This window comes from Salvelinus alpinus, chromosome 14 (assembly GCF_045679555.1).
Source record: "Salvelinus alpinus chromosome 14, SLU_Salpinus.1, whole genome shotgun sequence".
Lineage (NCBI taxonomy): Eukaryota > Metazoa > Chordata > Actinopteri > Salmoniformes > Salmonidae > Salvelinus > Salvelinus alpinus.
The window spans coordinates 33,664,086-33,682,584 of NC_092099.1; the positions used below are offsets into that span (position 1 = coordinate 33,664,086).

Below are 18,499 nucleotides of genomic sequence, written 5' to 3' on the forward strand. Positions count from 1 at the left end.
CTCCGCCGAACCCCTGAGACTGACTCACCGAACCCCTGGGGTTCGATCGAACCCAGGTTAAGAACCACTGAGCTAGGGTCTGTACACAATTCCTGAAAGCTGAAAATATCCCAGTTCTTCCATTGGCCTGCATACTCACCAGACATGTCACCCATTGAGCATGTTTGGGATGCTCTGGAGCGACGTGTACGACACCGTGTTCCAGTTCCTGCCAATATCAGCAACTTCACACTGCCATTTGAAGATGAGTGTGACAACATTCCACAGGCCACAATCAACGGCCTGATCAACTCTATGTGAAGGAGATGTGTCGCACTGCATGAAGCAAATGGTGGTAACACCAGATACTGACTGGTTATCTGATCCTTGCCCCTAGCTTTTTTTTAAAGGTATCTGTAACCAACAGATGCATATCTGTATTCCCAGTCATGTGAAATCCATAGGTGACGGCCTAATAAATGTTTCAATTTACTGATTTCCTTATATGAACTGTAACTCAGTAAAATGTTTGAAATTGTTGCATGTGTGTTATAATTTTGTTCAGAGAAGTATTGTAGTTCCTAATTCTATGAATTCAATCCCCTCCTGGATCAAGGTCCCTGTTGCCTAAATAGTTTTGTGTGTCGTAAAAAAAAAAAATGTAATTACAAAATTAAATAACGCCCATTGTACATTCTGTATTAACATATACCCAGATATGGTACAGAAACGATATGAAAGTCTGCATACCGCCGAACCCTACTTTACATTGTTTGAGAGATTAGACATAATATCACTATAATCTGCGTATTCATTTTCGGACGTTACTTTTAACTCATTTAATTTGTAAACATTTCAACTGCACTAAATTATTACTTTTTTTCAATTGCCCAAACAATTAACACCCATCAAAAAAAGTGCTCTTTCTTGTGATGTAAGTGTCGAGACGGTGCGTTAAATCCCAGATGAAGCTTTAGTGTTTTTATAGATACAACGGAAAGACAATGTATTCCATTTAGCCCATTTCAGCCATTACCGGGGTGTGCTTGACAGGGTGTTACAAACATTTCTGTGGACACAAATTGAATGGGAAAAAATGATGGGCACAAGCTAGGGAATGAAATAGTCGCAGCAACAAAATGAAAGCAATCAATCCAGTGAGATTTAACTGACAAATGGATTTTGCACCCCTCAAACACAGAAAATAGATGCCTGAAAAAGACAGATCCTCAGGTGGGTGGGGCATGCGCATTGCTACTGTTGCTAATGTTCTTCAGGGTTGGAGTGTGTCTTTGCCGAGCCTCTAGCTCTGTGAGGCAGGATCTGAGGCAGCTTGTAGGAAATGTAGCCGTCTGGGTCGGCTGTGTGTCTTCAGTCCAACTCCCTGTGCGAATCACTGAGCATTCCACCCGAACACCTCTCAGCACTGGGAGTGAATCACAGGATTTTTGCCATTGATTCATCCCCCTCAGACCTGCTCTCTTATCTGTCTCTACTGGAGCGATCATGTGACGGTTGTCAGGCCGAGAGCTGTGCTCCTGTCGGTTCTGTCCATGTCTGTAATGAGAGGAGAAGCCAAGGTCAGGGCCTAGGTGGGTGGGAGGGCAGACGGCTTGTTACCTGCCCTCTCCTACTGACCCTGTCTCTACTCATCTACAACAGTCTAACAGTGTTTCTCCCACCCAGCTCTAGATAGAGCACTTCATTCAACTCAACCCAAGGTTTGGTGATTAGTTGTCTAGTTAAATCATGTCCTGCTGGTGCTGGAATAGAAGATGTATGTAGCGTCTGATCAGCTGAGAGGCTGGGTGGATTTGCTGAGATTGGTGTGAAAGCTACCAGCCCAGGTCCATGTGGACATCATCCAGCCAGCAGCAGCATATTGTTCAGGCAGGAAAAGTAATTGTTGCTCAGAGATCCATTCGTGTCCTGGAAGAGAGACAATGTCACCCTCTGCTTTGCTCTCTCACAAAGGATGCACGTGTTGCAAGTAATAATCAGTAGAAAATGTTCACACAGAGACCAGGCAGCTGACTGTATAACTGCCTGCCTTATTTAGAATAATAGTGAACATCAAAACTAATGAAATAGCACATATGGAATCATGTAGTAACAAAAAAAAGTGTTAAACAAATCAAAATATATTTTATATTTGAGATTCTTCAAAGTAGCCACCCTTTGCCTTGACAGCTTTGCACACTCTAAACATTCTCTCAACCAGCTTCACCTGGAATGCTTTTCCAACAGGCTTAAAGGAGTTCCCAATATGTGACTCACCACCTGGATTCCCTCCTATGTAGCAAAATGTGAAATGGTGTTTTTTTACATTTTTACAAGTATAGACTCAGAGCTACAACATTGTATATCATACACAGCATTTGAGGAACAATGGGAAAGTAATTCTGCTTTGAAAGTTAATCAACTTGTAAACTCAATTTCGAGAAAATGGCCTTTGAATGTTTTGGTATCTAGTGAAGAGCTCTTCGTCTACACCCATTCAGCATCGTTCACACCATCTTAATAAGCTTTAGCCCTACCCATCTTGTTTCGCTCTCGGAGTGCACACTTGACACTCTGGCCAATGATTTGTTTCCCTCTGGATAACATGAAAACAACCTAACCAGCTCTCCTGGAAACAATTTAATTACACTTTTTTGCAGACGTTTACTGGCACCGGCCATATTATAACGGAGATCATCCGTTCACCTACGCTGCGTCTCACAAAGACACAGCGGTTGGAACCAAAAATCTCACATTTGGACTCATCAGAGCAAAGGACAGATTTTGACCGGTCTAATGTCCATTGCTCGTGTTTCTTGGACCAAGCAAGTCTCTTATTATTATTGGTGTCCTTTAGAAGTGGTTTCTTTGCAGCAATTAGACCATGAAGGCCTGATTCACGCACTCTCCTCTGAACAGTTGATGTTGAGATGTGTCGGTTACTTGAACTCTCTGAAGCATTTATTTGGCCTGCAATTTTTTAGGCTGGTAACTCTAATGAACATCCCCTGCAGCAGAGGTAACTCTGGGTCTTCCTTTCCAGTGGCGTTTCTCATGAGAGCTTGATGGTTTCTGCGACTGCACTTGAAGAAACTTCTAAAGTTCTTGAAATTTTCCGAAATCACTGTCCTTCATGTCTTAAAGTAATGATGGACTGTCGTTTCTCTTTGCTTATTTGAACTTCTTGCCATAATATGGACTTGGTCTTTTACCAAATAGGGCTATCTTCTGTATACCACCCCTACCTTGTCACAACACAACTGATTGGCTCAAGCGCATTAACACCTGTTAATTGAAATGCATTCCAGTTGACTACCTCATGAAGCTGGTTGAGAGAATGCCAAGAGTGTGCAAAGCTGTCATCAAGGCAATAGGTGGCTACTTTGAAGAATCTCAAATATAAAATATATTTTGAATTGTTTAACACTTTTTTTTGGTTACTACATGATTCCATACGTGTTATTTTATAGTTTTGATGTCTTTAATGTTATTCTACAATGTAAAAAATAAAATAACTTGAATGAGTAGGTGTGTCCAAACTTTTGACTGGCACTGTAGTTTCACCCCTGACCAATTTCCTTTCAGGAGGGTTAAGAGAGAGAGAGAGAGAGAGCAGGAGGGCTGACAGTGAAAAAGAGAGAGAGAGCATGGGGGTTGGCAGAGAATTAGAGGGAGAAGGAGAGAGCAGGAGGGATGAGGGAGAGAAATGAATGGCTTTCTAACAGTACAGTACAGCTGAGCCTATTCACTGCTTCTGTAGCGAAGCTTGTTGCTAAGCAACCACTTAATCAATACCTGCTGCATGCCAGAGTTGGGCACTAAGCACAAAAAAAATAAAACACTTACATATGAAATTACATGAACCAACTACTACTGATATTCCGTGCATGGCTTCTGTAGGAATGACATCATTAACAGACGCAATTAGCGCTCTGTGTGTGTATACGTCGATATATTTGCGCCTATGGATGTTCCCATTCTGTGTTCTTTCTGAAAATCATTCAACAGATCATTATAATACATGTACAGTATGTGGGTGTGTGTAGTTGTACATGTGGGTGCATGTGCTGACACTATGTGGGTGTGTGTAGTTGTACATGTGGGTGCATGTGCTGACACTATGTGGGTGTGTGTAGTTGTACATGTGGGTGCATGTGCTGACACTATGTGGGTGTGTGTAGTTGTACATGTGGGTGCATGTGCTGACACTGTACGCACATGAGAAGGCGTTAAGTGTTACAGTAGGCTGTTTTAAAGTTGGGTAAATCTATTTTATGGGATGAAATGTTTAAATACAATTAAGAAATTGTGATAAAATAAAATCAGTGTGTTAGAGTAATCGTAATAACTCTGTACACAATAGAGCAAGGCAAAATCAGGAGAGTATAAAATAGGCTTTTGTTGACATTTCAGCTACAGTTTTTCAAGACAAGTAAAATGAAATAAGCCAAATGAGAAGTCTTGATTATAAATCTCTCCATTTCTCCATGACATGTCAAAGAGAGTTCTTGAGCAGGACACCCAAATCTAATCTGATTAATCTCAAGGAGTTTCATTTCTTGATTATTTATGATTAATCAACTGATGCAGCATATTGCGTCAACTCAAATTAACCATACCGCCATGGTGTTTTACCAGTATTAGAGCAGGGCAGTTGACTGTTACCTGCAGAGCTTTCAGTGAACACAGCCAGAGTCTTTCCCCCTACACTGTGCATGGTCATTGGATGGTCCCGTGGGGCTCGTACCGATGCTGCCTTCTCCCCAAATGCAGACAGGCTGGTCAGGTCCTCATTCAGTGTGAACGACACCCGAGGGACACACCACAGACCCATGAATCAGCTAACATCTCAGCATGGGTGCAGGCTTTTGTTCCAACCAAGCAGTAACACGTCTGATTCAACTAATAATATTCTATGAATATATAAACATGACATCCAATAATTCAACTTATATCCAATAATACAGCTAGTGTTTTCTAGAATACTTCCAAAAGTTGGAGGTATTAGAGGATGAGGAACAGTGTATGGGTTTACAGTGACACCATGTGGTGACAAGTACCAGACTTACATCTGCTTTTCCTTGTTTCCTGTTGGACAAAATACAAAAAGGAAACTACAACAGACTACACACATTTTCTCATTAGACAACTGACTCCTGAAAAAAACATGTTACAGAATTTAGGACATTGATAACTGACTAAACTCAACACCATGGTGATGGAAGTTTTGATGAACTCCACCAGAAACGTCCTTCACCATGGAGTTGAGATTAGTCAGCTAAGACATTAAGACCTATTTACATGCAACATCACCAACTACCCAATTGAGCATGATGTCTACTGCAGAATTCAACATTTCTCTTTTTGGCATTGTTGGAGCCCTCTGAAAATACATCATGTTTTCTGTAAAGAACAAATGTGGAGTTGTAGCCAAAGGCCAGTTCTTACTTTCCAACCTCTCATTTTCCTGACGCGTTGGCGCACTGCTGGGCTAGGTACTGGAAACCTGATCAGGTAAAACAAAAGTGAAAAAGAGACCGGGGAAGAGGTGGTACTGTAGTTTAGCTAGCTAAATACTAGGCTAGGTCCTCAAGAAAACTGACAAGTGTGACCAATATGTTTATGGATATGACTTATCGTTCAAATACATTTTAGGCAACAAACCTTTACTAGCCATACGCCGTGGTTTTGCTTAGCTCCGGTTAAATCAACCTCAGATTTTTCAGACATAGCAGCAAATCCTTTGATTATGTTCTTCACGTGCAGTTGATAACAGTGGAGTCACAGACAGTTGACGACCTGAAGGGGGGAAAAACGCTGAAATTTGATCAATGACTACTGCAGCGACATTAAGTTACCACCCATCGGTGGTTGAGAGTAAAAAAATATATATATATATTTTTTTATTATTAAACTTAAAATTGTTCAAACATATACGACACTTGAATAATACATTCAAAATGCATATTTTGTAAAGAACATAACCAAGCACACATACAGTGGGGCAAAAAAGTATTTAGTCAGCCACCAATTGTGCAAGTTCTCCCACTTAAAAAGATGAGAGAGGCCTGTAATTTTCATCATAGGTACACTTCAACTATGACAGACAAAATGAGGAAAAAAAATCCAGAAAATCACATTGTAGGATTTTTTATGAATTGATTTGCAAATTATGGTGGAAAATTAGTATTTGGTCACCTACAAACAAGCAAGATTTCTGGCTCTCACAGACCTGTAACTTCTTCTTTAAGAGACTCCTCTGTCCTCCACTCGTTGCCTGTATTAAATGGCACCTGTTTGAACTTGTTATCAGTATAAAAGACACCTGTCCACAACCTCAAACAGTCACACTCCAAACTCCACTATGGCCAAGACCAAAGAGCTGTCAAAGGACACCAGAAACAAAATTAAAATCACAATGTGATTTTCTGGATTTTTTTTCCTCATTTTGTCTGTCATAGTTGAAGTGTACCTATGATGAAAATTACAGGCCTCTCTCATCTTTTTAAGTGGGAGAACTTGCACAATTGGTGGCTGACTAAATACTTTTTTGCCCCACTGTGTGTATATATATATATATATATATACACAAAAACAAACGTCAGAGGTCTTATACTGTACATTCAATTATACATATCATATCAGCTTGTATGTATCAAAGGCAGCACTGCGTTTCAGGACATGTTTGTTTTTAACAAATCTTAATGATTGCACAAAAATATCAAGCTAACTTAAAAAATCAATAATAAGGGGGTAGTCTTCAAAAATCTACATTTGTGTACAAATAATTTGTCTAAAACAATTATATTATTGACCAGGAAATTGAAATCGTTATCATCTTGAAATAAACCAAATTTTATGTGAACTTGTCAATATTAATATTCTTTGAAATTAATAAATCATGTAACTCCACCCAGAATGTGGTAATATGATTACAATAAAATATGTTCAGTAGCTTCAATGTCATTCCCACAAAATATACAGTCATTACGCTTTACATTGAATTTTGATCTTTAAAATTCATTTGATGGATAAATATAATTTACAATTTTTAAATGATTCCCTTTGGCCTTGGTTGTTATAGGGAAAGATAAATATTTTGTTCTTATTTTCTTTGTTACAGATACATCAAAAAATGGACAGATATAATTGATTTTTTAGCTGTTTTGTTTTTTTTCTTCTAACATGTTTATTGTTACACTTCTTATCCCACAAACAACAGCCATCTATATACAAAGGCAGTAGGCAAGGAGAGACATCTGAACATAACATCACCTTTCACCAGCAGTACAAGACTAGAAGAAATAGCATTTATGACTGTACAGTATTGCTTAGGGCAACAAGGAAAGTCATGTTTTATCATAAAATCATTATAGCGGAGGATATTACCACTTTCATGTAAAAGAGCTGTAACAGACCAAATATGTTTGTTCATCCATTCTTCAAAGTATATGGTCTTGTTATGGTACAGAATACACCTATTATTCCACATTGGTGTGTTATGTGGAGTAAAGTTGTGTTTTATATGCCAATTTCTAATATAATAACACTTGTTGGTGAAATGCAGAAAGTTTCACAGGTAATTTGTTAATATTGAAGTTACATCTAAGCAAGAAATCTATTCGTCCTATATTTTTTTTAAAGAAAGTGGGGACACTGAACCACAGGCCATCCATATCACAGAGAAAAGACTGTAACCACATTAGTTCATACATTCATTCATACATTCAAAATCAATAACATTCAAGCTCCAATCCTTGTATGGTCTTAAAACATCACCCTTTCCTATGCAATGAAATGAATGGATGGTCATGTATGGCCATAAGCTCAAATGTATCAATACTGTATAAAAATTGTGAAATTGGACAGCTTTGTCGAATTACACGATTAATGTTGAATCGTGGAGCGGTATAAAAATAAAGAGAGTCACACACTCCATATGTATAACCTCCCAGTAATGTATTGGGTAAAAAACCACCAATGTTTCAGCTTCACTGTACCGCCTTCGGGGTAATGTCATGAATGCTTGAATCAGGTTATGTAGACAAACAGTGCAATTACTGTAACCAATGACAATAGTGAGGGGTGTGTCGTAATTGGGTGGTTGATCAGAATGAATTGAGCGACACTGTTAAAAGACAATAGCCCACAGCATATTGAATATATTATGCCATTGTTATCATTGAGGTAATATGTACATGTCGGTAGAGTTATTAAAGTGACTATGCATAGATGATAACAACAACAGAGAGTAGCAGCGGTGTAAAAGGGGGGCAATGCAAATAGTCTGGGTGGCCATTTGATTAGATGTTCAGTAGTCTTATGGCCTGGGGGTAGAAGCTGTTTAGAAGCCTCTTGGACCTAGACTTGGTGCTCCGGTACCGCTTGCCGTACGGTAGCAGAGAGAACAGTCTATGTCTAGGGTGGCTGGAGTCTTTGATAATTTAGTGCCTTTCTCTGACACCGCCTGGCATAGAGGTCCTGGATGGCAGGAAGCTTGGCCCCAGTGATTTACTGGGCCGTATGCACTACCCTCTGTAGTGCCTTGCGGTCGGAGGCCAAGCAGTTGCCATACCAGGCAGTGATGCTACCAGTCAGGATGCTCTCGATGGTGCAACTGTAGAACCTTTTGAGGATCTGAGGACCCATGCCAAATCTTTTCAGTCTCCTGAGGGGGAATAGGTTTTGTCATGCCCGACTGTTTTGGTGTGTTTGGACCATGATAGTTTGTTGGTGATAGTTGTTGGTGATAGTTTCAGGTGTCTCCTTCTGGAGACACCTGAAACCCCACCTCTTTAAGGAATACTTAGGATAGGATAAAGTAATCCTTCTAACCCCCCCCCCCCCCCCCCCCCCTTAAAAGAGTTAGATGCACTATTGTAAAGTGGTTGTTCCACTGGATATCATAAGGTGAATGCACCAATTTGTAAGAGCGTCTGCTAAATGACTTAAATGTAAATGTAAATGTGGACACCAAGGATCTGAAGCTCTGCCTCGCAAAACTCTTTCAATTCTAAATCTATTGTAGGAATATGGCTTTTAATTTAAAAAAAAAATCATTGCAGTTATTGGGGGAGTAGGATGAGGAATATAAATGTACAGTTGAAGTCTGAAGTTTACATACACTTAGGTTGGAGTCATTAAAACTCATTTTTTAACCTCTCCACAAATGTCTTGTTAACAAACTATAGTTTTGGCAAGTCGGTTAAGACATCTACTTTGTGCATGACACAAGTAATTTTTCCAACAATTGTTTACAAACAGATTTTCACTTTTAACTCACTGTATCACAATCCAGTGGGTCAGAAGTTTACATACACTAAATTGACTGTGCCTTTAAACAGCTTGGAAAATTCCAGAAAATGATGTCATGGCTTTGGATATTGACATAATTTGAGTCAATTGGAGGTGTACCCGTTGATGTATTTCAAAGCCTACCTTCAAACTCAGTGCCTCTTTGCTTGACATCTTGGGAAAATCAAGAAATCAGCCAAGACCTCAGAATTTTTTTTGCAGACCTCCACAAGTCTGGTTCATCCTTGGGAGCAATTTCCAAATGCCTGAAGGTACCATGTTCATCTGTACAAACAATAGTACGTAAGTATAAACACCATGGGACCACGCAGCCATCATACCGCTCAGGAAGGAGACGCATTCTGTCTCCTAGAGATGAACATACTTTGGTGCGAAAAGTGCAAATCAATCCCAGAACAACAGCAAAGGACCCTGTGAAGATGCGAGGGAACAGGTGCAAAAGTATCCATATCCACAGTAAAACGACTCCTATATCGACATAACCTGAAAGGCCGCTCAGCAAGGAAGAAGCACTGCTCCAAAACCGCCATAAAAAAGCCAGACTACGGTTTGCAACAGCACATGGGGACAAAGATCGTACTTTTTGGAGAAATATCCTCTGGTCTGATGAAACAAAAATAGAACTGTTTGGCCATAATGACCATCGTTATGTGTGGAGGAAAAAGGAGGAGGCTTGCAAGCCGAAGAACACCATCCTAAACGTGAATCACGGGGTTGGCTGCATCATGTTGTGGGGGTACTTTGCTGCAGGAGGGACTGGTGCACTTCACAAAATAGATGGTATCATGAGGAAACAAAATGATGTGGATATATTGAAGCAACATCTCAAGACATCAGTCAGGAAGTTAAAGCTTGGTTGCAAATGGATCTTCCAAATGGACAATGACCCCAAGCATACTTCCAAAGTTGTGGCAAAATGGCTTAAGGACAACAGAGTCAAGGTATTGGAGTGGCCATCACAAAGCCCTGACCTCAATCCCATAGAAAATTTGTGGGCAGAACTGAAAAAGCATGTGCGAGCAAGGAGGCCTACAAACCTGACTCAGTTACACCAGCTCTGTCAGGAGGAATTGGCCAAAATTCACCCAACTTATTGTGGGAAGCTTGTGGAAGGCTACCCAAACGTTTGACCCAAGTTAAACAATTTAAAGGCAATGCTACCAAATACTAATTGAGTGTATGTAAACTTCTGACCCACTGGGAATGTGATGAAAGAAATAAAAGCTGAAATTAATTATTCTCTCTGCTATTATTCTGACATTTCACATTCTTAAAATAAAGTGGTGATCCTAACTGACCTAAGACAGGGAATTTTCACTAGGACTAAATGTCAGGAATTGTTAAAAACTGAGTTTAAATGTATTTTGCTAAGGTGTAAACTTCCGACTTCAACTGTATAAATATTTATTATTTCTGTAGCAATCAACTTTGGTTCTGACCTTTTATATTAACATACTATGAATTTATAGCGTTCCTTTCCTCAAGTCTGCTAAAGTAAGTGTTTTCTTTTCTCCTATCCACTTTGCCTTTGATCTGTTGGCCTTCTTTATGTTAACATCATCCAATTTGGATTGTAACATTTTTATCTTATTTTTGTCATCAACAGACAAATCTGACTTGTTACAAAATATATTGATTTCGTTAACCAAATCAAACTCTGACTGTCTTTTACACTGAAAAACCTTTTTACTAAAAGAAAATTCGCATATCTTAAATTTGAGATATTCCCATTTACTTCTGTACGCACATAACTCTCATCCATAAGAAAATCAGCGTTAAATGTCCAGATTTATGAATTGTAGGTTTTAAATCTAGAGATGTGAGAGGAGAAGCTGAAACGGAAGTGTTACAGACATAGGTGGCTAAATTATTTGAAATAAGTCAATAATCAATTCTTGATTTACTGGGACCATTGGGTTTGAACCATGAAAATTGCTTAATAGCTGGGTTCTGAACTATCCACACATCCATTAATGCATAAGAGTCACAAAAGTTGGAGATAAGACTATTATAATGCACATAATATCTGGGGGGGATATCTATCAGTTGACTCATCTGGGGCCATGTTGAAATCACCCCCAACAATTATATTCTCTGTAGGATATAACCCTTTTAATTCTGAGATAAGATATTTCAGCTTGTTAAATGGGATTAAGTTTTGGTTGTTGTTATTATAGCCATACACATTCATCATAGTAAAAAAAAGTCCCTTCAACATTCAGTAACACAGCTAACCATTGACCATTTTCCATCAACTTTGTTGAATGAAATAATTGTATTTTATTTGTCAACATGTCACACCAGGGTAAGCCTACACGAAACACAGACCTTATATATGAAGTACCGTAGTTCTCAAATCCCAGACGCAAAAATTACTGGTGAAAAAACTTGGAAGCATTACTGGGTTTTACCGCTAGGTTTTATGGGTATTATGATGCTTCCACTGTGCCAAACTATTGTGCAATTGTGAAAAGCTTTCATGGTGAATTTGGTCAATTTTATTTATTGAAATATATTTTAAAGAGCACACTAGCTCTTAGCGTATTGATAAAGTTGTAACTATATATGGACCAGGTATTTGATTACAGTAAATACAGAGTTTAATTCTAGATGGGATGAGTTCTGGTCACTCAATGATTTATTGACATTACTAATCTATCACTAAATAGAGCTTTTCCACATGACTAGATCAAGGGAACAACTTCCTTCACAATTGGGGTGATTAGGCAGATACAGTATGTAGGCCTAGTCTACATGTAGGCTATTTATGTGGATAACCTGAACATTTTATGTTCTCAAATATAACAAATGTTTGAGGTCAGACCACCAGGTCAAAACACTGTCCCCTGTTGCTCGTGTTGTTGATTAGACACATATCCTGTTTTCCTCAGCGATCTCACCACATTGTGACCCAGCAGCACCATGTCCTGGTCCACACAGACCTCTGACTCCTAAACGACGGCTCTCAGAGCCTCTCAGCCTGACTACCGTTCATCACCTTCACATTTACCCTTCACCACATCAGGGCACTTCACCCACAGACTTCCTTCAGCCTGGCAAGACTTATCTTCCTTATGGGAAAGTGTCGAAAGGCTATGAACAAGGACAGAGTTAGAGGCCAGCAGATCATGTGGTTACTGTACAGTAGTATCCACATAGGCACTCCCTCAAGCTCGAGCACACACACATTGTGCATGCGTGTGTGCGTTCTTACACTAATCTCAATACACATGCTTTCAGGACCAGTCGGGTCGATGCATCAGAGAGTGATTAGCAGTATGGAGAATCCCTAGTGTACTCTAAGTTCCTTCCTATTCAGTAGATTCCCCACACACTTTTCTCAGGGCTCAGATTTCACTCTGACTGTGTCACAGGGGTCTTAAACCTGAGAGAAGTGTTGACAGGCCTCTTGCAGAACGTCAGAAACAGCTGAAAGATCCTCTATCCCATGTTTTCATCACGAGCAAATGAACACTGCCATGGCTATGACATAGGGCTTTGATTCTCCTGTCAAGGTCAACATTATTTTCAGGTTTACATTTATGTAATTGTTTATTTCACTTGCTTTGGCAATGTAAACACATGTTTCCCATGCCAATAAAGCCCCTGAATTGAATTGAGAGAAGTATGGATAGGAGAAAGAACAGATAATTCACCACTATTGTTGCTTTGATCATAAACTCTCTCTGTTCTATCACTCACTGCCCAGCACCCAGTAGAAGGATGGAGCATTCATAAACATTATTAGATTCAGTTAGCTAGGCAGCGTAACAGGATGATGCAATACATCCCAGTCTCATAAATCTACAGAGAAGGGGCCAAATTTAATCATGCTATGGCCACTTAACTTACTGTTAAAAGGAGAGCAGTGTTGTTTAACACAACTAAATATTTGTTTAGTACGCTGTTTGGCACTGTTAACTGTAATAGTCTTGTTATTTTAAAAACTATCAGTCAGATATTGTTTATCCAATTCATTGACTGACATACAGTGGGCTGTGCGTGACAAGTCAGTGATATGTGAAATGTACAAGTGCTGCTCTGTTAGCTGTAAGAGATGTGTGTTTATGAAGTGGCACCATAGAAGAGCTTTAAAAGGTTGTTTCATGTGTGTTCAACTTACCTCTGTTCATGGATCATCTAACAAAGATGTAATATATCCCTGTCACTCAGTTAAGCCCCTCACTCAGATAAGCTCCTTCCTCCTCTGGGCTAGAGAGACAGGACCAACGGGCAAGAGTAGAGCAGTTTTCACACCCTGATCTGTTTCACATGTCTTGTGCTTGTCTCCACCCCCCACCAGGTGTCTCCCATTTTCCCCATTATCCCCTGTGTATTTATACCTGCGTTTTCTGTTGCCAGTTTGTCTTGTATTGTCAGGTCGTCCCAGCGTGTTTACTGGTTTTCACTGCTTCTAGTTTTTTGTTTCTAGCATTTCCGGTTCTGACTTTTCTCCCTGCCCTGACCCTGCCTGCCGTTCTGTACCTGCCTGATTCTGATCTGGTTTATGAACTTCTGTCTGCCCTGACCCTGAGCCTGTCTGCCGTCCAGTACCTATTGGACTCTGATCTGGTTACGAACCTCTGCCTGCCCTTTGCCTGCTCCCCGTGTTATAATAAATTATCTGAGAACTGAACCATCCAGCTCCTGTGTCTGCATCTGGGTCATATCCTGAGTTGTGATAGCAGTATGTGTAAGTGACTGGAAATTAATATACAGTCCCTTCAGAAAGTATTCTCACACCCCTTGACTTTTTCCACATTTTGTTGTGTTACACCCTGCATTTAAATTTCAATTTTTTTGTCACTGGCCTACACACAATACCCCATAATGTCAAAGTGGAATTATGTTTTCAGGGATGTTTACAAATTAAAAATGAAAGTAAATAAGTATTCAACCCCTTTGTTATGGCAAGCCTAAATTAGTTCTGGAGTAAAAATGTGCCTAACAAGTCACATAAGTTGCATGGACTCACTCTGTGTGAAATAATAGTGTTAACAGAGGGAAGACAGTGATCATGTTCTTTGCCAGAGTCAGCTTGTTAGCACTAGATGGGTAACTGGAAAGAGGGAGAACACTGTAATTACCAAACCACTTCTGATGACCAATAATTCACATTAACCTCCAGACCAGGGGATGCCCAAGCTTTTGGACTCAGTAATCAGCTGCAGCCCACACTTTGGGCAGCCCTGCTCTAAACAAATCAAAACATTCTGGGCATGTAATGGCCACTCCAAAACTGAAAATAAACATTGACAATGTGCTCAGTAAAATGACAATCCAATATCTCTTCTTCACAAGGATCTTCCTGGATGCAAGGGACAGTGTCCCGGAAGTCTAGTCTGCCAATATATTTGGGGCCTTCATTTGAATCAGTGCCTTTGTAACGTAGACGCAGGGAGTTGGAAAGCAAGTGCAGTTAGTGAGTTTAAACATGATTTTTGAAAGACTACCTCACACATACAAGAAAAAAAGTCTAATTATTCAACCAAAATTCATGACAATCACTGGATTAGGTTGCACATCAAAATATCTTGAATCATGGATTCCTGCTTGTACATGTTACATGAAACAACGTATTTCTTGAATACCAGATGTTTATTATACTTAATGGCCCAGTGCAGTCAGAAGGTTTCACAGTGCAGTCAGAAGGTTTCACAGTGCAGTCAGAAGGTTTCACAGTGCAGTCAGAAGGTTTCACAGTGCAGTCAGAAGGTTTCACAGTGCAGTCAGAAGGTTTCACAGTGCAGTCAGAAGGTTTCACAGTGCAGTCAGAAGGTTTCACAGTGCCTTCAGAAAGTTCTCACACCCCTTGACTTTTCCACATTTTGTTGTGTTACAAATTTAAAAAATTCTCAACAATCTACACAACATACTCTTTAATGTCTGTAAGAAAAATTAATAAAAAATATATAAAAAATGATGAATGAACAATAAAACGGTAATACATACAGTACCTTCAGAAAATATTCATACCCTTTGACTTATTCCACATTTTGATGTGTTACAACCTGAATTCTACATGGTTTAAATCAATTTTTTTCTCACCCATCTACATGCAATGCATTTTTATTTTTAGAGAGATTTTTGCACATTTATCGATAATGAATTAAAGAAATATCTTGTTCAGACAACTATTCACATCCCTGGGTCAATACTTTATAGAAGTGCTTTTTGCAGTGAGTACAGCTGTGTGTCTTTCTGGGTAAGTCTAAGAGCTTTGCACATCTGGATTGTACAATATTTGCCCATTTTTATTTTTATACTCTTCAAGCTCAACCAAGTTTGTTGTTGATCATTGCTAGACAACCATTTTCATGTCTTGCCATAGATTTTCAAGCCGATATAAGTCAAAACTGTAACTAGGCCACTCAGGAACATTCAATGCCGTCTTTGTAAGCAACTCCAGTGTATATTTGGCCTTGAGTTTTAGCTTATTGTCCTGATGAAAGGTGAATTTGTCTCTCACTGTCTGTAGGAAAGCAAACTGAACCAGGTTTTCCTGTAGGATTTTGCCTGTGCTTAGCTCTATTCCATTTCTTTTTATCCTAAAAAAACTCACTTATCCTTGCTGAAGACAAGCATATCCATAAAATGATGCAGCCCCCACCATCCTTGAAAATATGAAGTGGAACTCAGTGATGTGTTGTATTGGATTTGCCACAAATATACAGTGCATTTGGAAAGTATTCAGAGCCCTTGACTTTTTCCACATTTTGTTACGTTGCAGCCTTATTCTAAAGTGGATTAAATAAAGAAATATCCTCATCAAGCTACACACAATACCCCATAATGACAAAGTGAAAACAGGTTTTTAGAACTGTTTGCACATTGAAAAACAAAAACAGAAATACCTTATTTACAGTGCATTTGGGAAAGTATTCTGACACCTTGACTTTTTCCACATTTTGATACATTACAACCTTATTCTAAAATCCAAATCAAATCACATGTGTCACATGCGACGAATACAACAGGTGTAGACCTTACAGTGAAATGCTTACTTACAAGCCCTTAACCAAGTTAAGATTTTTTTTTTTATAAATGTTAAGTTGAAAATAGAAAATAAAAGTAAAAAATAATTAAACAGCAGCAGTAAAATAACAAGCAAGGCTATATACAGGGGGTACCAGTACAGAGTCAATGTGCGGGGGCACCGGTTAGTTGAGGTAATTGAGAGCATGAGCATAAGCATAAGATTAAATTATAGCATAGATTATAAACAGAGAGTAGCAACAGCGTAAAAGAGGGGTCTGGGTAGGCAGTTGATTAGCTGTTCAGGAGTCTTATGCCTTAGGTCCTTAGGTCCTTTTGGACCTAGACTTGGCGCTCTGGTACCGCTTGCCATGCAGACTTTTTTTTAGGGCCTTCCTCTGACACCGCCTGATATAGAGGTCCTGGATGGCAGGAAGCTTGGTCCCAGTGATGTACTGGGCCGTACGCACTACCCTCTGTAGTGCCTTGCGGTCGGAGACCAAGCAGTTGCCATACCAGGCAGTGCTGCAACCAGTCAGGATGCTCTCGATGGTGCAGCTGTAGAACCTTTTGAGGATCTGAGAACCCATGCCAAATCTTTTCAGTCTCCTGAGGAGGAATACGCTTTGTCGTGCCCTCTTCATGACTGTCTTAGTGTGTTTGGACAATGATAGTTTGTTGGTGATGTGAACACCAAGGAACTTGAAGCTCTCAACCTGTTCCACTACAGCCGCGTCGATGAGAATGGGGGCGTGCTCGGTCCTCCTTTTCCTGTAGTCCACAATCATCTCCTTTGTCTTGATCACGTTGAGAGAGGGGTTGTTGTCCTGGCATCAGTAAAAGGTAGCCCTCTTGGAGTTTGCTAAAAGGCACCTGAAGGACTCTTAGAACATGAGAAACAAGATTCTCTGGTCTGATGAATCCAAGATTTAACTCTTTGGCCTGAATGTCAAGAGTCACGTCTGGAGGAAACCAGATACCGCTCATCACCTGGCAAATACCATCCCTACAGAGAACTATGGTGGTGGCAGCATCATGCTGTGGGGATATTTTTCAGCAGCAGGGACTGGGAGACTAGTCAGGATCGAGGGAAAGATGAATGGAGAAAAGTACAGAGAGATCCTTGATGAAAACCTGCTCCAGAGTGCTCAGGACCTCAGATTGGGGCGAAGGTGAATGTCCTTGAGTGGTGAATCTCTGAATGTCCTTGAGTGGTCCAACCAGAGCCCGGATTTGAACCTGATCGAACATCTCTGGAGAGACCTGAAAATAGCTGTGCAGTGACACTCCCCATCTAACCTGACAGAACTTGAGCAGATCTGCAGAGAAGAATGGGGGAAACTCTCCAAATACAGGTGTGCCAAGCTTGTAGAGTCATACCCAAGAAGACTGTAATCACTTCCAAAGGTGGTTCAACAAAGTACTGAGTAAAGGGTCTGAATACTTATGTAACTGTGACTTTTCAGTTGTTTTTTTATGAATTTGCTAACATTTCTAAAAACATGTTTTTGCTTTGTCATGATGGGGTATTTGTTGTGTGTAGATTTATGAGGGGAAAAACATTTAATCAATTTTAGAATAAAGTTGTAATGTAACAAAATGTGGAAAAAGTCAAGGGATCTGAATTCTTTCAAAATGCACTGTAAGGCTTTTCACTCAGTCATTTAGGTTTGTATTGTGGAGTAACTACAATGTTGTTGATCCATCCTGAGTTTTCTCCTATCACAGCCATTAAACTCTTTAACTGTTTCAAAATCACCATTGGCCTCAGGCTGAAATCCCTGAGCGGTTTTCTTCCTCTCCGGCAACTAAGTTAGAAAAAACGCCTGCTTCTTTGTAGTGACTAGGTGTATCGATACACCATCTAAAGCGTAATTAATAACTTCACCATACTCAAAGGGATATAATCTTTAGGAGTCTATTGACGCACCTGTGCATTAATTTTATTAACATAATACAAAAATCCCCATCAAAATCCTTCAGTTTAACTAGAGATATCTTTGTCTCAAACCACTGCATCTGCCTATGTCGGCCTTCCGCTTCTGCAATGGAAAGTTTGTTAGAAAACGTCGGTAGCATCCAAACAGTTTGGCCTACATACTATACTGAACAAAAATATAAACGCAACATGCAACAATCTCAATGATTTTACTGAGTGTCCAATTTCAAATAGGCTTTACGGCGAAAGCGCCACAAACGATTATGTTAGGTGAGTGCCTATTCACAGAAA

The 18,499-nt window shown here is 39.8% G+C and overlaps 1 long non-coding RNA gene across 1 annotated transcript in view; it reads right to left on the minus strand.

Annotated features, from left to right (window-relative positions):
• Positions 1-716: 716 nt before the first annotated feature.
• LOC139538817 (uncharacterized) overlaps positions 717-18,499 on the minus strand; it is a 64,695-nt gene continuing 46,912 nt past the window's right edge. The window contains exons 2-4 of the long non-coding RNA XR_011667815.1: positions 5,644-5,778; positions 4,645-5,485; positions 717-1,908 (exon numbers count right to left, since the gene is read on the minus strand). This is a non-coding gene — a long non-coding RNA (uncharacterized lncRNA). The remainder of the gene's footprint in view (positions 1,909-4,644; positions 5,486-5,643; positions 5,779-18,499) is intronic.